At 42.6% G+C, this 24,401-nt stretch overlaps 1 non-coding gene across 1 annotated transcript; it reads right to left on the reverse strand.

The window, feature by feature from the left end:
- Positions 1-12,616: 12,616 nt before the first annotated feature.
- Positions 12,617-12,689, reverse strand: Trnaa-cgc (transfer RNA alanine (anticodon CGC)). The gene has a single exon. It is a non-coding gene; the product is annotated as a tRNA-Ala (tRNA).
- Between the last annotated feature and the right edge of the window lie 11,712 nt (positions 12,690-24,401).

Genomic DNA, 24,401 nt, shown 5'->3' on the forward strand with positions numbered 1-24,401 from the left:
ACCGATCCCTTCTTCTAGTCGAGTTGTGCCACAAACTCCCCTTCTCCTTAATCCTGTTCAATACCTCCTCATTAGTTATGTGATCTACCCATCTAACCTTCAGCATTCTTCTGTAGCATCACATTTCGGAAGCTTCTATTCTCTTCTTGTCCAAACTACTAGACCACGAGCTGCGTATTCAAGCAGGGAAAGATTACGCAGACTTCGCGTTCAGAAACTGCTTATGGATGTAGGTTATTTATGACAAGATACAATCACCGCCTCGTTAATGAACAACAGTGGAAGATTGCATAGGCTTCCGATGCCAGAGCTACACTCCTTGACGTAAAAGGTTTCTTGGTATGCTACTGCATCAAGTTGTAAAATAAAACCGTCGTAGTGAGAGTAGCACTGCAGCTCTCAGGGTTCCGTACAAGATTCAAAAATGGTTCAAATGGCTCTGAGCACTATGGGACTTAACTGTTGTGGTCATCAGTCCCCTAGAACTTAGAACTACTTAAACCTAACTAACCTAAGGACATCACACACATCCATGCCCGAGGCAGGATTCGAACCTGCGACCGTAGCGGTCACGTGGTTCCAGACTGTAGTGCCTATAATCACACGACCACTCCGGGCGGCCGTACAAGATTATTATCTATATATTCAACGATTCGGCATGGCTCCATGGCGTCGTGCAAGTCTTTCTATTGGACGCCACTTCGGAATCTGGCGTGTCCTTAACCAACCTCATTACCCGACTGGGGAAAGAGGATTTATAGTTTAATGTGTTGGGTCCGGCAATTCTTTACACAGTTCAAAGGTAAAGGTTACGTTAAAACGAAAACTGAAACATCAAGAGCCGTCCGACGGAGACTCGATCACACGATCTCTCGGTTTATAAGCACGCGCTTCACCGCTAGAGCACTTGGCCCGACATGCACGAGTATATAGGCAGTTTACGAATAGGTATTGAGGAGTAAGTATGCACCAAAGTATATGACACTATTGGGGATATATTTTCCATGTATTTTCTTAGAAGTTTCAAGTATTTACACTGCCATGGGACCTGACATAAATTTCAACTTGACGCCTACACACTTTCCTGAGAAAAAGAGGCCTTAAAAGACGGACAGACAGACAAACAACAGATGACAAAACAGTATTCTTTAGGGTGATATAATTACACATCACCAGTTGTCGGATTTGTTACCTTGCTTATAGTTTGAATCATTATCGCTTGCCAAATTTCATGATTACACGTCAACGACAAGTACCCTGTAGTTTTTGATGAGTGACTTCGCGAGTATCGAAATACGTGAAATACCTGTAAATCCCCTATCTTTTCATTCCATTCGCTTAGATGGTTAAATGTTTTCACCGCCAAGAGGACATATACCTTAGTATGGCACAAATATTTCTACTTGGTACCTTTATACATACCCGAGGAAATGGATCTTTACAGCCGGACAGACAGACAAACAGCGACGTGGTAATATTGTAACTAAGGTACAGAACTATAAAAACCATTAGTTTTGAAATCCACATTTCGGCCACCAGGCCCAGGTGAGGGCCACTGTAACAATGGCCGAAACACTGTATTCACATGTAATAACTGTTTATAATGCGATGCAGAAACCTTATCTACCACCAATGTAACAGTCAACCGTACGGATGTAAACTATCCCGCCAAGGACAGGAATATATACTCATGCTCATAAAATAAGGATAATTGCAGAATTTGGTGCCACACAGTATGGCATTACACAAAACTGGCGCTAATAGCATAGGCACAGATGGAACACACATGGCTCAGATTTGTAAGTCCACGGTATTGGTGATAAGCTGAGAAAACCGTCCCGAAACACATGCGCTACAAAACACCACTGTTTCCTGCGCATGTACCCCGACATCAATACGGGATATGATCACCATGCACACGTACACTGGCCGCACAACGGGTTGGCATACTCTGGATCAGGTGGTCAACCAGCTGCTGGGGTATAGCCTCCCATTCTTGCACCAGTGCCTATCGGAGCTCCTGAAGTGTCGTAGTGGTTTGAAGACGTGCAGCGATACGTCGACCGAGAGCATCCCAAACGTGCTCGATGGGGTTTAGAACTGGAGAACACGCAGGCCACTCCATTCGCCTGAAACCTTCTGTTTCAAGGTACTCCTACACGATGACAGCTCGGTGGGGCCGTGCGTTATCATCCATCAGGAGGAAGGTGGGACACGCTGCACCCCTGAAAAGGCGGACATACTGGTGCAAAATGACGTCCCGATACACCTGACCTGTTACAGTTCCTCTGTCAAAGACATGCAGAGGTGTACGTGCACCAATCATAATCCCACCCCACACCATCAAACCACGACCTCCATATAGGTCCCTTTCAAGGGTTTGGCATCTGGTTCCTCGTTCACACCAGATGAAAACCCGGCGAGAATCACTGTTCAGACTATTCCTGGACTCGTCAGTGTACATAACGTGGTAACAATGACCATATACTGTGTTCTTGACACCAGGCTTTACGGGCTCTCTTGTGAGCAGGGGTCAGTGGAATGCACCTTGCAGATCTGTTCAGTCGTCCGTAGACTGTGTGTCTGGAGACAACTGTTCCAGTGGCTGCGATAAGGTCCCGAGCAAGGCTACCTGCAGAGCTCCGTGGCCGTCTGCGGGCACTGATGGTGAGATATCGGTCTTCTTGTGGTGTTGTACACTGTGGTCGTCCCGTACTGTAGCGCCTGGACACGTTTCCTGTCTGCTGGAATCGTTGCCGTAATTCTGAGATCACACTTCGTGGCACACAGGAGGTCCGTGTTATGACCTGCTGTGTTTGTCCAGCCTCCAGTCGCCCTGGTATTCTACCCTTCATAACGTCATCAATATGTGATCTTTGAGCCATTTTCAACACACTGTCGCCATTAGCACGTCTGAAAACGTCTGCACACTTACTCGCTGCACCGTACTCCGACATGCACCAACACACCTCTGCGTATGTGGACTGCTTCCAGCGCCACCGTGTGATGACCGGAGGTCAAATGCACAGCATGGTCATATCCCGAGGTGATTTAAACCAGCCAACCGCCCACCAGAGCGTTGTTTCACATGTATCAGCATTATCCTTAACTTATGAGCATCGGGAACAAAGTCCAAAAGGGAGTGTTACGCAACGACATAAGGTCAACCTGATACAAACCAGTAACGAAACAACAACAGCGAAAGCTGAACTTGATAGGTTACATATGCCGAAAAATTGTAATTGTGGAGAGTGTAATCTTATCGAGACCCTGCCACACAGATAAGTCTGTGGAGAGAACAACGTCATATGAGAAAGGTGTAGACATAATCTGGCGTTGATCTCACTACTATCGGCGCAAAAGATAGACGAAATCTACTGTCCACAACCACCAAAACTACCCTTATGGGGGTCGTAGGACGTATTTTCAATTGCTTAACTACTGAGCAGAAAGATCGATATACCCGAGCTACACAGTACAAATTGCAACCGAGACGCAACTACTAATGAAAAACGTTAAATATGCGCAAAACTATGCAAACAATATCTTAATATTGAAACAAATGAAAATATGAAGCGTAAAAAGAGTCGGGAGCACAGCCTTGCATGGAAGTGGAACCTGGACGATAAACATTGTGGACAAGAAACGCTGAAGGTTCCAGAGATAAATTACAGGAATCGAAATGTTATCTGCAACTTGCATAGAAACCAGACTACAGTTATAAAATCGAAAGAAATGATCACGGTGCAGGGTTGGGAAAGGAGTGACAGTGGATTATAGCTTGTCCCACGCGCTCAATTTATACATTGATTGAGGTATGAACAAAGGCAAGGATAAATCATGAAAGAGAAATAATATTTAGGGAGAAGAATTAGGAACCTTGCGCTTACTCGATGACACTGCAATTCTGTCAGAGACATTGACTTGGAAAAGCACTTGAACGATACGGGTTGTGCTTAAAAAGAGGTTACAAGATGAGTATCAATATAATAAGGCGCTGTAGGCGAATTAAATCAGGATACACTAAGAGGACAAGATTCTGAAACAAGGCACTATAAATAGTTTATATGTTTTACCAATTCGGAAGCAAAAACTGACGATGACCGAAGCAGAGAGGAGGTGGGCTAGCCAGCGAAACATTTTGGAAAAAGAAGAGTTTCTTAACATCGAATTTAAAACTAAAGGTTAGATAGTTCAGACAATAACAGATTACCTTTTGAAATGTTGTGCTGCCGAAGAACGCTAAAAATTTGATAGGTCCATCGGAAACTTAATGAGTAGTTACTGAATAGCTTTGGAAAGAAAAGAACTTCATGCCATAACTTGGCTAAAATAAGGATCGACAGTTTGGTAAATGAGGGACGCAGGAGGAGAGCGAGAGATTAAAATATGTAGAGGGAAAGCAAGGGCCGACTACAGTAAGCAGGTTGAAATTAATGGAGGCTGCTGCAGTTGTGCGGGAATGATGCTTTTAATTGCTACGAAACGATACCCATCACCATACACAATGACACACATCTTACCAGATAAATCATAGCAAATCATAGAAGAACATACTTACCTAAAATTTACCACGGGCAAATATCAAATGTCCGCAGCTCGTGGTCGTGCGGTAGCGTTCTCGCTTCCCACGCCCGGGTTCCCGGGTTCGATTCCCGGCGGGGTCAGGGATTTTCTCTGCCTCGTGATGACTGGGTGTTGTGTGATGTACTTAGGTTTAAGTAGTTCTAAGTTCTAGGGGACTGATGACCATAGATGATAAGTCCCATAGTGCTCAGAGCCATTTGAACTATTTGAACCAAATATCAAATAAGATACACTGAAGAGCCACAGAAACTGGTACACCTGCCCAATATCGCGTAGGGCCCCCACGAGCACGTAGAACTGGCGCAACACGACGTCGTATAGTGCTAAAAGGAATTGATGCCATGAATCCTGCAGGGCTGTCGATAAATCCGTAAAAGTACGAGAGGGTGGAGAGCTCTGCTGAACAGCACGTTGCAAGCCATCCCATATACACACATCAAAAATTCTTTTGCATCCCCTCGGTTCCGAGAGTACCGGAACATGTACAGAAAAATGGAATAAAGATCTTTCCGCCCTTTTTATTGCTCATTAAAACCACACATCGCATGTTGAACCACCTTACAGCGAGACCTTCGGAGATGGTGGTGCAGACTGCTGTACACACCTGTACCTCTATATCCACGTCCTCTTGCACTGATGCATGCCACTATTCGTCGTGGCATACTATCCACAAGTTCATCAAGACACTGTTGGTCCAGACTGTCTCACTCCTCAATGGCGATTCGGCATAGATACGTCAGAGTGCTTGGTTGGTCACAACGTCCATGAACAGCTCTATTCAGTCTATTCCAGGCATGTCCGATAGGGTTCATGTCTGGAGAACATGCTGACCGCTCTAGTAGAGCGATGTCGTTATCTGAATGAAGTCGTTCACAAGATGGGCACGATGGGAGCACGAATTGTCGTCCATGAAGATGAATGCCTCGCCAATGTACTGCCGATATGGTTGCACTATAGGTCCGAGGAAGGCAGTCACGTATCGTACAGCCGTTACGGCGCCTTCCATGACCACCAACGGCGTACGTTGGCCCCACATAATACCACTCCAAAATAGCAGGGAGCCTTCACCTTGCTGCACTCGCTGGACGGTGGGTATAAGGCATTCAGCCTGACCGGGTTGCCTCTAAACACGTCTCCGATGATTGTCTAGTTGTAGGCATGTGCGATACTCGTCGGTGAAGAGAACGTGATGCCAATCCTGAGCGGTCCATTCGGAATGTTGTTGCGCCCATCTGTACCGCGCTGCATGGTGTCGTGGTTGCAAAGATGGACTTCGGCATGGACGTCGGCAGTGCAGTTGCGCACCATGCAGCCTATTGCTCACAGTTTGAGTCGTAGCACGACGTCTTGTGGCTGCACGGAAAGCATTATTCAACATGGTGGCGTTGCTGTCAGCGTTCCGTCGAGGCATAATCCGTAGGTAGCGGTCTTCAACTGCTGTGGTAGGCCTTGGGCGGTCTGAACGAGGCATGTGATCGACAGTTCCTGAAGATGCAGCTGTACATGCTACGACACCGGTAAGACCTAAGTATAAAAGGATTTTACACATGAAGCGGTTTCATTTCTCAACGGGATGGAATTCAATTAATAACAGTCAACTTCTAATCAAGGAGTGCTTTTCAGAGCAGTGTTAAAAAGTCATAGAACAGCCCCAACAACAGATTGATAATATTCGAGTAGTAAGACTAATGGTTTGCAATAAATGTTCTTTACCATAAGGATTTTAGCAATTGTGCCAATATTCATCGACGACAGCTTTTTTTGAATGATTTGTGCACTTTGTTTTCTATTCTTCCCGAAATACATTTTTCACCTGTTGTGCATTACAACATTACAAGGAACGTGAACAACACAGAAGCATATGTGACTTCATTACTGATTGAGAACGCAGATGCCAATACACGACAACAGATGCTTGAACAAACAAATAAGGACCTACCGTAGCTACTGACATAATTTTGGGAGATGGCTGGTGCTACTTTGTAGAAAAATAACAAACCTACTCCTATCCAGTCAGTTACGGCGGGTATGCAACCTCTGTCAACAGTACACTACTTTGGCATGCACCTTAAGTGTCACTGAAAATATCGGAATTACTGTTACGTCTTCATCTAGTGTAAGGTGTCCCCACTAGTATGAAACTCCTGTGATGGTAAATGACGTTATCTGCAGCCCTCTACCCGGCATATTAGAACTTGTAGCGATGGAACTAACTCTCTGAACCATCTGTTTATTTAACCGCACCCAGTCTTTTTATCAACCTGCCTTTCTCGCGAGATTCACATTTTGAGCCATGTTTACCTGCTGTCAGCAGAAACGACGTGTTCACTTGAAATTGTGACCTCTGGATTAGGAAACGTGCGGTCGCTGGAGAGAAGCTTTTAAAACGTGTCGGGCTTTTTATTTTGTCGTTTCCCCGTTTTTGCACCTGTCACCCCGGCGGGGCCTACGGCTGTCAGGTGAAAGCCGACAGCGTGGGTGGGCCGCCGCTCCCCCACCCGCTAGCAGTCGTGTTAATCCCAGGCGACGCGACGTGCGGCTCGGATTATGGCGCCCCTGGACAGGTAGGCATCTCTGCGACCCCAGCGCGGCAGAGCGTTTGCTCCTCTCTCTGTCAAATTCTGCGCCGGCAGGGCAGTCCTAGATAAGCAGCAACCTCTCCCACAACTGCTGGTGCCACAGAGAGCACATCATCGGACCTACCAAAAATGCACAGACTCACTTATATGAGGAATACAGCTACGATGTTTAGTTCCTGTATTAAAATTCTTTTTTTATGATTTATTTCTTTGCCGGCCGGGGGGCCGAGCAGCTCTAGGCGCTACAGTGTGGAACCGCGTGACTGCTACGGTTGCAGGTTCGAATCCTGCCTCGGGAATGGATGTGTGTGATGTCCATAGGTTACTTAGGTTTAATTAGTTCTAAGTTCTATGGGACTGATGACCTCAGAAGTTAAGTCCCATAGTGCTCAGAGCTATTTGAACCACTTATTTCTTTACTGCTTTCTAGAAGGGGCACTCAAATGAAACCGAGACAGGCAGAAATAAGAAGTAAAGTGTTCATTATTTCGGAAGTATTTGTGGTAACTGTTAATACATTTTCCCACTATGGGGCAAGACAGTCAATACCTTCACGATAAATACCTACAGTTGCCTATGCAAACATGGTTGTACGCAAACGTGCACCTTTTCGTCTGAAACAAATCGAAGACCACGGGAACACTTAAGGGCTTCCCAGCGAAACTTCTACAGCGTATTCGAAAGATGTTTGGCAATACATGGGCTTCCCGTATTGAGAAAGACAAATATTTTGCAAATGGTTTTTCTGTTATTTGTACTGTTGCAGCAACGTTTCGTTCAGTTACATTGTGTAACATATTATTTATGTAAATTGTTTTTATAAAGTATTGAAAATGGTTAGTGTATTGCAAAATTTCCGTTGTTGTTTTCTCCTGCAAATACATACTGATTTATGTTTTGAATTCCATCGACCTTGTCAATGAGATTAGTAGCTTCACTAATAACAACCTTTTTTTTATGCAAGCGTTATTCAGGTAGCGTGGAAACTACCTAAGTTTTTTCTGCACCCATTTCTTTATCTTCATATAGGGGGTGTAGTGGGTACAAGTTCCGTTGCGTTTATATGTGGGACCTTAATCTGTATGCACATGAATGTGTTGACTATTTTTTCTCTGTATTGAACACTTTCCCACAGACTTTACGATCCAACGTTTTCTGCTTGGCCATACCTGGACTGTGAAGTGAACAACGCCTAACAGTATACCAATATACTCTAACAATCTTGTTTCCATGCATTCACACTACTATATCTAACCCCCTGTTCGGGGAAAGTAGCCTTTAATAGCTTGTTTGTGCCACGAGTAGTTGAAGGTATTACCCAATCTTAAAACATACAGCTTGTAGTAGCTGTAATTTTTTGTCTGTAGATGATGTAAATATTGATGTAATGCTTTTCAGTACACCTTCCTCAGTCAGCAGTAGAAACATCTACATTTTTACCCATTACACCCTGTATACTCCACAAGATAGTGTACAGTGCGTGATGAAGATGAAATCGATTTTCTTTCAATTCCATTCGCGTTCTTAGTGAGAGAATAATTTTCCAAGGATTTGCCATTTAAGTTCCCCAAGTATTTGTATCACACGTTCATATGGGCCAAACTGATCTTGCACAATTCTACAAGCACATTTTGAATTGGTTCGTTTCTTGTTATCATGCCCACATGATGACTACTCCAAACACAGCTACAACGAGGCAGGTCACTCTAGCATCTTGTGTGCGATTCCATGAACAGTGCATCACATTTCCCCAGAATACTCCCTATAAATCTAGCTCTCTCTAATACTAATTTTACAAGTTTATCCCATTTCATGTCGCTTCTTATTATTATTCCTAGATACTACCCGATTTGACGTGCTCAAGATTTTCACAAGTAATCTTGAGATCAGTCACAATCAAGTTCTTTATATTTTTGTAGGCATTGTCTTATTTTTATCTACTTATAAAGGGAATTGACATTCATTACAAAAGTGAAAATTTTGTTCCAGTGTTTTCGTGTTTCCTTATGTTGGTCTAATTCCTGCTTAATAAATCGTCAGCGAACAACGTTACAGAGAAGTTCAGTCTATTATGTATAATGACAACATTGAAGATTCCATTACGCTTTCTTAAGGCAGGCCCTAACTAACTATATCTCGACCCAGTCACACAGTTTCGAAGACACTCGATATGGGCAAACACTGGTTGATAGTTGACGACGTGGAACGTTGTCGATCATTTTTCGTAAATCTAGCACGTAGGAATCTGCCCAATCATTTGCATCTATTTTTTACTAGGCGTCGTGCATGGATAGACCAAGCCTAGTATCCTACGAGTGTTGTTTTTCAGTCCATGCTACTTTCGTGACAGAAGCTTGTTTTCGTATAGGAACATCATAATGTTCATGCTGCAAATACGTCTTGGATCCTGTTACAGATGAACGTGAGCACCCCTTTTGCAAATAAGAGTGACTCATCCCTTTTTCTGGTCAGAAAGAACTATTCACTGAGTAAGAGACTATGGGCAAGCAATAGTTAGGAAAAACGGTAAATTCGCGACGTGTTCAAAGTAAATTCGAAGTGTAATGTCGTCAGACAGGGTGCATTGTCAGCTTTAAGTAGTCTCAAATTTATTTAGGGACTGTAGTGTTTCTACAAAGTCTGTGTTAGAAACAGATGGAATGTTTTCTCTATCTCTGGTAGAAATGTTTGAGTGGAGTGAGATTTTCAAAACCAAACGAAGTTGGTGTACAATTTGCAAGTGTGAGGTCACTCTTTGGAAAACGGAGTTGATGTTATTTAAAATAATCAGGGTGATTAAAGAAATATAATATATGGATTTGAGTGAAAATTTTTGTTCGAATTGTCACAGCCGAAGAAAGAGTGGGGAATGACTAACTGGGTGTCACACAGAACAGCACAAGATGCAGTTTTGCAAAAACAGATTTAATTGCCTGAAAGAAATTAGGGATAATTAGGAAAAACTTGATTATTGATTTGAGACAAAACTGAAATTTTTCAGGAACAACTTAAGTGTCGAGATGTTCTCTTCAAGGTCTAGCCTTTTTATACATACAAGTTATATTGGTGTAATATTTAACTGAAAAAAAGTTTCTTTCCCATGAGATCCTAACTTTAGGACATTAAGAGAATGTAAAACATTAGGAAGCAAATTAAGTGTAAAAAAAGTTCACTTATTTAGCGTAAAAATCGCATTGGAATGATATTTGAGTTTCAACGTGCCTTACTTCGAATCAGTTAGCAAATTTAGGACATTTCGAGAAGAGAAGGCATTAGGAACAAAAAGAAAGAAAAGTAGTAAAATTTTGAAAAATCTATCAGATGCCTCTTAAAATTATTCATCTAAAACCAGGAAATAAATTGGCACGCCTTTCAACGGCTCTCAAAATGATGGCACGTCAGATATTTTTCTGTTGCTGTTATTGTGGCCTTAAGTCCAGAGACTGGTTTGATGCAGCTCTCCATGCTACTCTATCCTGTGAAAGCTCCTTCATCTCCCAGTACCTACTGCAACCTACACCCTTCTGAACCTAGTTAGTGTATTCATCTCTAGGTCTCCCTCTACAATTTTTACCCTCCACGCTGCCCTCCAATACTAAATTTGAGATCCCTTGACGTCTCAGAATATGCCCTACCAACCGATCCCTTCTTCCAGTCAAGTTGTGCCACAAATTTCTCTTCTCTCTAATTCTATTCAATACCTCCTCATTAGTTGTGTGATCTATCCATCTATTCTTCAGCATTCTTCTGTAGCACCACATTTGGAAAGTTTCTATTCTCTTCTTGCCCAAACTATCTATCTTCCTTGTTTCACTGTCATACATGGCTACACTCCATACAAATACTTTCAGAAACGACTTCCTGACACTTAAATCTATATTCGATGTTAACAAATTTCCCTTCTTCAGAAACGCTTTCCTTGCCATTGCCAGTCTACATTTAATACCCTCTCTACTTGGATCATCATCAGTTATTTTGCTCCCAAATAGCAAAACTCATTCACTACTGTAAGAGTCTCATTTCCTAATCTAATTCCCTCAGCATCGCCCGACTTAATTCGACTACATTCCATTACCCTCGTTTTGCTTTTGTTGATGTTCATCTTATTTCCTCCTTTCAAGCCACTGTCCATTTCGTTGAACTGCTCTTCCAAGTCTTTTGCTGTCTCTGACAGAATTACAATGTCATTGGCGAACCTCAAAGTTTTTATTTCTTGTCCATGAATTTTAATACTTACTCCGAATTTTTCTTTTGTTTCCTTCACTGCTTGCTCAATATACAGATTGAATAACATCGGGGATAGGCTACAACCCTGTCTCACTCCCTTCCCAATATTATATCTCTTAAAAAAATAATGTAACTATTTATTTTGAGGAAACACTCTCCTAGTAAATTTGTTTGTCCTTTGATTTATCGTGATCTGTTACTGATTTTTAGTGGAGTTAGTTTTTACTTTTTGCTTTCAAAAAAATACAAAAGAGATATAATAGGCAAAATAATGAATTTCGTAGTTTGCCAATTACGTATTATATCTGGTTTTATCGAGCGCCAGGCTCGCCACAAATTACTGTAAATGCAATAGCGTAATATTACTCAGCTCCAGTTCTCTATCACAGAAAATAGACAAGTTTTAATAAAATTATTTCACTGGATTACTTCAATTAATCTCACTGAATATTTTTACATAATTTCTTCCGCTCGGGCTATAAGACATTGTGCTGTGAAAAAATATTTTTAAATGTACCGCGTAATGGCGGCTAATTGTTAACAATCAGAGATCACTGTTACTCGCTCCGCAGCAGCTGGAAACATGCTAAATAATTTTCATTAAATATTCTTTTCATAAGATAAATGTGGCGTAGGTTCTTGAAATAACACACGGAGACCACTTTATACTAATATTTTCTTACTAGGACATAGTTTATACCATTAAATATTTGCAATTACGTTACGACAGAAACAAATGCTAGCGCAGCACAATAGCTTGCGTACCTTATTCCAGCTAACACCAGAACGAACAGAACAAAACAGACTACACAGAAGAATGAACATTGCATTGTGGTGGTGGTGGTGGTTAGATTCAAAATGGTTCAAATGGCTCTGAGCACTATGGGACTCAACTGCTGTGGTCATAAGTCCCCTAGAACTTAGAACTACTTAAACCTAACTAACCGAAGGACAGCACACAACACCCAGCCATCACGAGGCAGAGAAAATCCCTGACCCCGCCGGGAATCGAACCCGGGAACCCTGGCGTGGGAAGCGAGAACGCTACCGCACGAGGTGGTGGTTAGAGTTTAACGTCCCGTCGACAACGAGGTCATTAGAGACGGAGCGCAAGCTCGGGTTAGGGAAGGATTGGGAAGGCAATCGGCCGTGCCCTTTCATAGGAACCATCCCGGCATTTGCCTGAAACGATTTAGGGAAATCACGGAAAACCTAAATCAGGATGGCTGGAGACGGGATTGAACCGTCGTCCTCCCGAATGCGAGTCCAGTGCGCTAACCACTGCGCCACCTCGCTCGGTCATTGCATTGTGTTTTATACTCTTACAGAGATGATAATAATTCTTTTAATTACTTACACATCATAATCTCATACACTAAAAATAATGTTGTTTTTTTTTGCATTTATCGATATATATTGTATATTTTTACAGTTAAATCAATGTTTACAATACATTTTCGGTCACATACAGTCATTGTTATTTATGTTTCACCTCGATAAGGATGAATATTGCAAAAGAGACACTACACCAACTACTGCTTCCCTTTCATGTCCCTCGACTCTTATAACTGCCATCGTAGAGGGAGACCAAGAGGTGAATACACTAAGCAGACTCAGAAGGATGTAGGTTGCATTAGGTACTGGGAGACGAAGAAGCTTGCATAGGATAGAGTAGCTTGGAGAGCTGCATGAAACCAGTCTCAGGACTGAAGACCAGAACAACAACTGATTGTTGGCGGGTAGTAGAGTAATAACGTAACACATAGTCTGTTAGGTACACTATGACAAGATTTTCTCTATTGTAGAAATTTTAAATTGAAATAGAACTACATTGTTCCCAAGTGTATGACCCCGTTGTACCTTTGAACAGTTTTTCCACATTTGGAAAAATGTCACTGTTGTAGAGTAGTTTTTGTTACAGAAAATATTGTAGCACACGTAGAGTGAATGTCATAATTTCAAAATGGAATAAGGAAACACGTTAAACTTCTATTACAAGGCTGGCCAGAGTCAAAAGTCTAAAACCCCCTTCCAAGGTACAACACTCCACACTATACATTTGATGTGTTAAGAAAAATGGATTTACGGACGTTTGTGCAATAGCCGTTTCAAGTGCTGGCGTTCTTGGCAGCGGCTGGTTGTGCAGGCGGCGTGGTGGGGGTGGCGCCACCCTGTGCCGCTGTTTCGTTAACTGCCCCGCTAATCTCGGGGGCTGAGGCCACACCTCCCGCGCCTCCCCAGTGGAACTACCCTCGCCTGGTCCGCCGGCGAGACACCGCGTGAAAAATAACACAATGATTTATTACGCGCCAGAAAAGCAATTTCTCGTAAGCCCTTGAGACAGTCGCAAACACGAAAAAAAGAAGGAGGGGAGGGGGAGGAAGTGGGTAGGGAGGGGGGACATCTGGTGACGGGATCCCTTTAACACCTCCACCGTCGGCTGCGCCTCGGAACAACTTTCTCCCCGGCAGGCCGGCGCACGGGACCGCGCCCGGGACGAATGCCTGTCATTAGGGCAGATTTGAGCTAAATGAAGTTATAAATAACAAAGTTGTCGAGATGTATATTGAGTTATGCTTCATCGCGGCGCCGCCGTCTGTTCTCTGTCTCTCCGTCGCCCTGTCTGCTGCTACGTATCTCGAGGTCGCCTCCCCGAATTAATTAATTCAACTTTATTAATTACACTGAACGAGGGAAGCGCAATGGGCATTCTGCGAGGAGGAGCAGGAGGAGGGGAGAAGACGATCTTTGGACGGCTCTTCTTGCGGCGGCGCTAATGTCTGGGGACGGCGGAGCACCACATGCGCGCACGGTCGCCTCCTCGCCGAATGGCATTTACTGTCGTCGCTTTACGAGCGTGCCTGCTGTACACCGCGCTACCTGCCGGTCGTAAAGGGAGCGGGTCGTAGCGTGCCTGTAGCCACAGTACGAGGACGCTGACGGTGGCATCCCGGCAGGCCGCTCGCATCGGATGGGGGCCTCGCTGATGAGAGCCTGCCAGTCCAGGGGCCAGCGTGTGCACGTGTTTGCCTCTGTACCCCCGCTGCACGTCCTCGTCATTTCATGATAACGCACTATTGTCGAAACCACAAGTATACTCAAAACCAGAGCTAGGGAGGAAGAGTGCGGGTAGCAACCCCTTTTACCCCTTAGTGCGATAATGGATACAGAGAGAAAAGATAGCGCATTTAGTAGTCGAAAATACCATGATGAGTCAAAGGTTCAAAGGTGTGTGAGATCTTATGGGACTTAACTGCTAAGGTCATCAGTCCCTAAGCTTACACACAACTTAACCTAAATTCCGGCAACAGCTAAGTCTGTAATCAGTTAGTGCGCCGTTTTGCTTAAAATATGCCGTGCATGGCGCAGTGGCGGAATCCAAAGCCGGCTTTGAGACAACCGTGGTGCATTAAGCACCAGAGATGATAGGGCTGAACGACTGCTTCAGAGATGTACAGGGGGAAATATACGTACAGCTGTTGACCAACTTACTACCCAGATGAACCAAGGGGCTACCAACAGCGTCTCCTCAACCATCATTCAGTGAACGGTGCTGCGTATGGGCCTCCGCAACAGGCGCCTGGTTCACGCATCCCTGCCATGCTGATTGCTGTTCATCGGGGAAGAAGGCTCATGTTTGCACCTCAACACCGCAACTGGACGGCCGTCCACAGAGTGGTGACAATTGGTTTTTTCAGGTGAGGCACGTTTTGAGCTCCATCGAACAGATGACCGTTGGCGCGTACGGCGTAAAACCTCTGCAAGCAAACACTCTGCAACAATCGTCGGAAGGGTCTAGGGCGAAGAAGGGAGCTTTATGGTCTGGGGAATGTTTTTATGGCATTCACTGGGTGATCTCGTCATTGAGAAAGGCTGAATGGATCAACAAAGATCTGTTCTTGGGGACCGTGTCCAGCCCTAAATGCACTTTGTTAATCGTCGGCAAAATGGCACCAACCAAGAGGATAATGCAGCGTGTCACACGGCTTGCATTGTACGTGCGTGCTTTGAAGTGCACCAGGATGAGTTTCCCATACCCCCCTGACCACCAAACTCCCCATATTTAAGCCCAATCGATGATCCGTAGCACCGTCTCGATCGGGCTGTTCCCGCCATTAATCCCCACTCGAGAATCCTAGCGCAGCTGGCCAAAGTATGGTTACCAACTCCTGTCGGTACTTTCCGGAACCTCAATGACTCTCTTCCTGATCGTCTCTCAGCTGTCAGCGCTGCAAAAGGTGGTTATTTAGGCTTTTGACAGGTGATCGCATTAATGTGAAAGGACTCTGTATCTTCTGTAAGTACCATGAGAGGGAAAGACACAGACACAAAAAGACAAAGACACAAAAAAAAATGTCTCTGAGCACTATGGGTCTTAACAGCTGAGGTCATCAGTCCTCTAGAACTTAGAACTACTTAAACCTAACTAACCTAAGGACGACACACACATCCATGCTCGAGGCAGGATTCGAACCTGCGACCGTAGCGGTCTCGCGGTTCCAGACTGAAGCGCCTAGAACCGCTCGGCCACTTCGGCCGGCACAAAGACACACACCCATTCACGAGGGAGGACTCGAACCTCCGCCGGGACCAGCCGCACTGTCCATCACTGCAGTGCCTGAGACCGCTCTGCTAATCCCGCGGGGCACATGACGAGTCAACAGGACACGTAGAGATGGGAAGATGACATTGAAATAGCTATGCCGTCAGCCTAGATCAGTCTGAACAATGCAGACACAGAAAATAGCAACGGTGAATATTAATCGTGCAGCCTCTCTAGCCTGAAAGAACCAGAGGCTGTTAGAGTTTCAAATGTAGTGTTAGACAACGTTTGACTGAAACAGAAGAAAGGAATAGAGAACAAGACGAAAGGGTGGATTTGACAAACGAAGTAGAGAAGGAAACAGAGAATCAAATACGTCAAATGTTAGTAGAGAATTTTGTATATCACAGAAGATTCTGAATTTATTTGATAAACGGATAAAATGTAATATTACAGTAAATGAAGCATTTGAAAGGGAATAGAAACGTGTAAAAAATGAGATTGACAAAAAATGCAAAACGGCTAAGCAAGAATGGTTACGTGACAAACGTCATGCACATCTAGAGGCAAGATAGATATCACATACAGGACAACTGAAGAGGTCTTTGCAGAAAAAATATAACTATATCAATATCAAGAACTCGGTTGAGAAACCGTAATAGGAAGGAAGGGAGTGTTCAAATCTGGCAGGAATATTTAGAGCAGCTGTACAAGGGAAATGAATCTGAATGCAGTAGTATAGGAAAGAAAGGGGAAGATTTTTTGGAGATACAATACTACTGAAAGACTTAACCTTAAACAAGACCGTTGGAGTACACGAATTTACCTCAGAAGAGCTAATATCCTTGGTGCCTAAGATGTATGACACAGGGAAATATCCTCATACTTTAAGAACAATGCAATAATTCGGATTCCAAGGTCCTAACAAGTATGAATTTTACTGAATTATCAGTTTAATAAGTGATGGGCCCAAAATAAGTAAGCGAATTACTTATAAAAGAATGGAAAACCTGGTGGAAGCCAACCTCGGGGAAGATCGGTTTGGGTTTCGGGAGAAATGCTGGAACACGCAAGGCAATACTGAATCTACTACTTATCTAACGAGATATGTGACAGAAAGGCAAACCTGCAGTTATAGTTTTTATAGAATAGAGAAAAATTTTTGACAGTGTTGAGAGCAGTACTTGCATGAAAATTCTGAAGGCAGCATGAATAAAATGTATGGAACCAAAGGTTATACACAGTTTGTACTTAAACCAGATTACAGTTATTAGGGTCAAAAATCAAGAAACGGAAGCAATCGTTGAGATGGAAGTGAGATCGTGTTCTAGCCTATCCACGATATGATTCAATCTGTACATTGAGCAAGCTGTGAAGGAAGCCAACAGAAAATTTGGAGATGGAATTAAAGTTCATGGAGCAGAAATACGAAAGTTTTGTCAGTGATAGCAAATGCGACTAAACTGGAATTGTCAGTGTGCTGCAGGAAGGCCACAAAATGATATTAACAACAGCGCAACGAGGGTACTGCAATGTAGTGGAATTAAACCAAGCGATAATGAGGAAACACGATTAGGAAATTAGACACTACACATAGCAGATAAGTTTTGCTATTCGGGTAGTGAAATAACCGATGACGCCCGAAGTACAGATGATATGAAATGTAGATTGGCAAGATAAATTATCTGATGACGACAAATTTGTTCACATCGAATACAAATTTAAAGTTAGGAAGTCTTTTCTGAAGGCATTTGACTGGACTGTAGCCTTGTACGGAAATGAAATGTGTACCATGTGCGGTTCAGACAAGAAGAGAGTAGAAGATTGCGAAATGCGGTGCTACAGAAGACTGCTGAGGAATAGATAGGTAGATCACGTAAGTAATGAGGAGGTACTGGTATAATCTGGAAGAACCTAACTAGAAGAAGGGATTTGTTGACAGGACACATTCTGAGATACGAAGGAATCGTCAGTTTAGTATGAAGGGGGAGGGCAGGGTGGGAATGTGGGAAGAGAAGAGGGAAATTGCCAAAAACTATAGGTCACAATTTAAAAAGGCTGGTGGTTGTTCCAGACAGTCGCTGGCTTAAACTTAGATTGCTTGTTAAGTGTCATGATATCTGACAGACATGTTACAAATTTCACAGAAACGCTAATGTCTTATCAAAGTTAGTTCTAAACAAACAGTATTCAAGAAAAAAACACTTTTTTATAGAGAAATACATACCATTTCATATTCAAACACATGAGGCTTGGAGTAGTCGTCAAATACTGTCATTACTAATATGTAGAATAAAAAGTAGCGCCATAATTTGCACAGTTCGACCCTAACTGTTGAAGTAGCATAGAAACAATGGCCAGCGCCACCGTGTGCGCTAGGAAGAGGGCTTGGTCACACTAGGAGGGTGACCAACCTTTTTGGCAGGCGAGCCAAATCTTCGAGACGGAATTTACCCACGGACCGCATTGCCAGTTTTTGTTTTATGAACCAAAGCAAGCAAGAAATATTAATTTATTTACCAAACGAAATAAAACAAACCTGGGGAAAGAACGTTTATCATACAATTTAATGGAATACAATGTTAGTGGAATGTCTGGCTTTGTTTGATTGAACTGAGTGAGTCAGTGTTGATGTCAGTCGAAGTTGTTGCTACACGCCAAGAGATTCCCAGATGAACATCAGTAATTGGTTCAAATGGCTCTGAGCACTATGCTACTTAACTTCTGAGGTCATCAGTCGCCTAGAACTTAGAACTAATTAAACCTAACTAACCTAAGGACATCACACACATCCATGCCATGTCGCTCGGCTCCAGACTGTAGCGCCTAGAACCGCACGGCCACTCCGGCCGGCGAACATCAGTAAATCGTCTTGTCATTTGTGGTCTGATGTAATTCATCTGGATTAAAAGCTATTAAGACACGTAAGTATTTCCACATTACGAAATTTTTAAAGCATGTTTGTAAAGCGCTGGCTATTTCTTCTTATCCAGATAAGTTTTATAGAACTCTTCCAAATCAACCTAATTAAATTTCCCTTTTAACTGTGCATCACACTGCATTTCGCAGCATTCCATTTGTAAATGTCCCGGTAGTGAACTCATATCTGCGGCGAACAGCGCAGCAAATACAGAAAGAAGCAGACGATTTTCTCAAAATCTTGAAATCGGTTTTAAAATTCTTATTTCAAGTCGGATATCAAGCATTTAATCGCTGCCTCCAATTTGAACATCGACTGCTTTGATAATGTAGGAAAATGTGTGAATTTTTTGCTCTTAATTGTTGTTCCCAAAGCCCAAGTTTCATTTGGAACGGAGAAATGAGTTCAGACATGACATTAATCAGCTGATCTATTCCTTTGAGTCGTATATTAACGTCATTTAGGTGGCTAGTAATATCAAGGAAGAACGCAAAGTCGGAAAGCCATTCCTTATCCTCGAACTCCATGAGTCTCTTTGATGTGCTTTCAAAGAATGATTTTATTTATTGCTTCAAATCAGACACTCCTTTCAACACTTTCGCACGGGCTAACCACCTTACTTCTGTGTAATACAAAGTGTTATCATACTCAGAATTCTTGTAACTGACGGTGATTCAATTCTTTCGCCTTAATAAAGTTCACTCTTTTGACAACTACCTACATGACATGGTCCATTTTGAGGAAGACTTGGTACATAGATTCTCTTGATGGGTAATGCAATGAAAGTTTAGCATTGACGTATAGCCAACTTTGCGTGCCTCGTTTTCAATCAACCTATCTGAACCTTCATGCTTACCATCCATTGCTGGAGCACCATCCGTTGTAAGCGCCGATATGTTGTTAAGTTCTAATGAAAAGTGAGTTGGTATGAATATTACTGCTTCCAACAAATCTCGTGACTTCGTGGTATCCTTAAGTGGATACAGTGCCGCTAACGTCCGCCTATTTAGCTGGGTGGTGACGTTCTCACCGCCCATGCAAGAGGGCCCGGGTTCGATTCCCGGGCGGGTTGGAGATTTTCTCCACTCAGGGACTATACGTTGTGTTATCATTTCATCCTCGTCACCGGTGCGCAAGTCGCCCAATGTGGCTTCGAATTTAATAAGACATGCACTTGTCGGCCGAACTTCCCCGAATCGATGCCCCACGCTCATTTCCTTTTGTTTTTTTCGCCGCTGATTCTTCTGTTGTATTAAAATGGGCATAGAAACCTGTGACATAAATCGCCACTTGTGTGGTAACCACCATATCTGTGTATTCATCCAAAGCTAGAGAATAAAATATAAACTCAGGTGCGTCTTGTCACGGTTCGCGCGGCTCCCTCCGTCGGATGTTCGAGTCCTACCTCCTGCATGCGTGTGTGTGTTGTCCTCAGGGTAAGTAGGACCTATGACCTCAGCAGTTTGATTACAAAGTCCTTACGACAAATTTCCAACATTTAAACTCATACGCACAAGTTTTGAAATTATTTTCATTTTCTCTTCCAACGTCGTCCACACGTCTATCAATAGGCTTAGTTTTGAGAAATCCTTTCTCATTTCTGGACACAGAATTTCACCGACGGTCTGTAAGCGTTCCTGGACTACATCGCCAACTGAATATGGCCTTGATTTGTTTGCCAGTACCAGAGTTACTACATAACTCGTTTTCACATTGCATGTTGACTCTGAATTCGCCCTTGTACATATCTGCTGTTGAGCAGAAAGTTTCCTTTTCAAGTCATTTCCCAGATATTGCCGAAATTGTCCCTTGTACTTATCAAACATAACTGCATGTTTAGTCCCGTAATGCCGTTTGATGTCATACTCTTTTGAAACCGAGAGAGGTTCATATGGGTTTTATTTTATATTCCACAAAATATAGTTAACAGTCGATTGTCTTGAAAAGTTCTCAGCTCCTCTTAACTTTCCTCGTCTTAGGTCCTAATTGTTTAATACTTGACGCCATACCATGTTTACGTCAATGAACTGAAACAGACAATTTTTTACCGTAAGTCGGAAACTAACAAAGAGACCACACGATAATCCGAGCTTTGTAATGTTTTGTATACATGATATGTGGAGTCCAGAATCAAATATCAGTTACCTAAAGTAATTCGATGCAACTCTCAAAAATTCTCTACAAAATCGACTTTAAAGTTCCCCGAAGTTGTTAAACATCGTAAAGCAAGTTGAACGTCTTGATGGGCTGCCTGCCCTGTGGTAGGCTGCCCAGCTGCCACATCGGTATCCTTCATTTCCCAGGTGTTGTAAATTTTTAAACAAAGGTTCGTGTTACACAGGCATTTCTGTGAAGCGTACGGTACATGAAGATGGAAAAAAGTTAATCACAAATGTTTTTATTTTTTTAAATAACCTCGTATGTACAGGATTTGTGATCAGATATTTAATATTTATATCTGCAATTAAAACTGAATTTTTGTCTTAGACATGCAATTAGAAATAAGAACACGTGCACTTTTCATAAAAATGACGATTGAAAATGTGCTAATTGACCTATATTCATACGGCATAGGTATTCGATCTGAACGGAAACAAAATGAAAACTTATGACCGAAACTAGACTCGAACTAGTATTCCAGTAATTACCAGTCTAGAGCGCTGGTTTTTGTTTCAGTCTTCATGCACTTCTCGGAAATGCTTTCACAGCATGATACTATTTTCTTAAATGTATAGCAAGTATGCACCTATGTTTAAAAATGCAACCCACGTGGGAAGCGAACTCTGGGCCTCCATAGGGGAGGCTAGCATCATACCACCTAGCCGAGTCATCGGTATTTCATTTGAATACTGAGAAGAGTGTTCGGACTGCTTTAGGAAATTGATATTTTAGTTCTGAACTTCATGTATGATGAATATAAAAATTATATATGCTTCACGTAACAGTCTTACTTTAAAATTTCGACGCCCATTTCCACTTCTTTTGTTACGATTGTTTCTTAAAACTATTCTACAGGTCAAGTAGATAATATTATTAGTTGCTGTAAATATGAGAGAAAGACAGGTGGATGAAGCTGCATTGGAAGCGTCTCTTTTCTACCTTTGTAATGTGAAATCCTTAAACATCATCAGTAAGAACGCATTATTACAGTTAAGTATTTATTTATTTTGTACTACTAAAATTAAAAGAAAGTTCAGAGGCAGAAACGATTGCTAATGTCGATTGGCGTCCATACTCACCATAATTGAATACATAAAATAAATGCAACCCTACTAAAATTAAAAACAAGCATCACAGATTAATTGTAAAAAAAGATAAAAGCTGGATTTAGTTACCTGAAATGATTATAGGTCTGTCGCGATCGAATTTGCACTACGTATACATGTGAACGACCGTAACTTTACATCCGACAGTGTTGAGTTTTCAGTGAAATTAAATATTGAATGATCGGCTATGTCTGGCACTCGCGCAGCGCAACAAACATATCCGCTTGCTCAATCCACACTACTGTTAATTGTTGGCTGCTTATCGGCAGGGCAAACTATGTTTTTTTCAAGATAGCATGAGCGCTTTTCAAAATAAATTCAATATTGTGATTTTTTTTCAAGCAGAAATATAGACGAAAATCTAACGATATTTCAGTGTATTATCTGATATATTCCTTTTATAATTTGATATGATGCGAAAGACGCTTAATGGAATGCTCTTTTTTGGGTTTTACGTGAAATAAAGGTTAAATTTTTCTTTTACGTGAAACAGTTCCGCGAGCAAAAAAGTAGCACCCTGGGGCCACTAGTGACCGGCGGGCCGCGGGTTGGCCACCCCTGCGCGAAATGGAGTAACTCTGTCGATAAAGAACCACCACACACTTTCGTGACGAATGTAAGTATTACATGTAAATTTTTAATAAACAATTGTGGAAAGTACGTGTCGTACATAAAACATTTAGAAACTTCTTGCGCCACATCGGCAAACTTCCTTTCATTTGTCTTCGTCTTATTTAAGAAAATGTCCGAATGACATGTTATCATAAAACAAGAGTATAAAACAGGGCTTAAATACAGTGTGGTCCATTGATTGTGACCGGGCCAAATATCTCACGAAATAAGCGTCAGACGAAAAAACTACAAAGAACGAAACTTGCCTAGCTTGAAGGGGGAAACCAGATGGTGCTATGGTTGCCCCGTTAGATGGCGTTGCCATAGGTCAAACGGATATCAACTGCGTTTTTTTAAAAATAGGAACCCCCGTTTTTTATTACATATTCGTGTAGTACGTAAAGAATTGTATGTTTTAGTTGGACCACTTTTTTCGCTTTGTGACAGATGGCGCTGTAATAGTCACAAATATATGGCTCACAATTCTAGACGACCAGTTGGTAACAGGTAGGTTTTTTAAATTAAAATACAGAACGTAGGTATGTTTGGACATTTTATTTCGGTTGTTCCAATGCGATACATGTACCTTTGTGAACTTATCATTTCTGAGAACTCATGCTGTTACAGCGTGATTACCTGTAAATACCACATTAATGCAATAAATGCTCAAAATGATGTCCGTCAACCTCAATGTATTTGGCAATACGTGTAACGACACTACTCTCAAGAGCGAGTAGTCCGGCTTCCGTAACGTTCGTACATGCATTTAGAATGCGGTGACGCACGTTGTCAGGCGTTGTCGGTGGATCACGATAGCAAATATCCTTCAAATTTCCCCACAGACAGAAATCTGGGGACGTCAGATGCGGTGAACGTGCGTGCGATGGTATGGTGCTTCGACGACCAATCCACCTGTCATGAAATATGCTAGCGAATACCGCTTCAACCGCACGCGAGCTATGTGCCGGACATCCATCATGTTGGAAGTACATCGCCATTCTGTCATGCAGTGAAACATCTTGTAGTAACATCGGTAGAACATTACGTAGGAAATCAGCATACATTTCACCATTTAGATTACGTACTACACGAACACGTAATAAAAAATGGGGGTTCCTATTTTTAAAAACGCAGTTGATACCAGTTTGACCTAAAGCAGCGCCATCTAGCGGGCCAACCATGGCACCATCTGCTTTCCCTCTTCAAGCTAGACGAGTTTCGTTCTTTGTAGTTTTTTCGTTTGATGCTTACTTCGTGAGATGTTTGGCCCGGTCACAATCAATGGACCACTCTGTATATACAGACGGCCATCTGTAAGTCTCTAGCGTTTAGACTGTCAACACCATGGAGTTGAAGAGAGTCTAAATCATACGCAATTCTACTGCAAGTAAGCCTCGGATGGACACACAACCAATTTACTGCAGCGCGAGATGTTCGTCCAGTGCTCTATGGTGTGTGGACACGGAAGGAAAAATTATAAAATTGTTCAAATGGTTGTGAGCACTATGGGACTTAACATCTGAGGTCATCAGTCCCCTATAACTTAGAACTACTTAAATCTAACTAACCTAAGGACATCATAGCCATGCCCGAGGCAGGATTCGAACCTGCGACCGTACCAGCAGCGCGCTTCCGGACTGAAGAGCATAGAACACTCGGCCACAGCG

This window comes from Schistocerca nitens, chromosome 7 (genome assembly GCF_023898315.1).
Source record: "Schistocerca nitens isolate TAMUIC-IGC-003100 chromosome 7, iqSchNite1.1, whole genome shotgun sequence".
NCBI classification, from domain to species: domain Eukaryota; kingdom Metazoa; phylum Arthropoda; class Insecta; order Orthoptera; family Acrididae; genus Schistocerca; species Schistocerca nitens.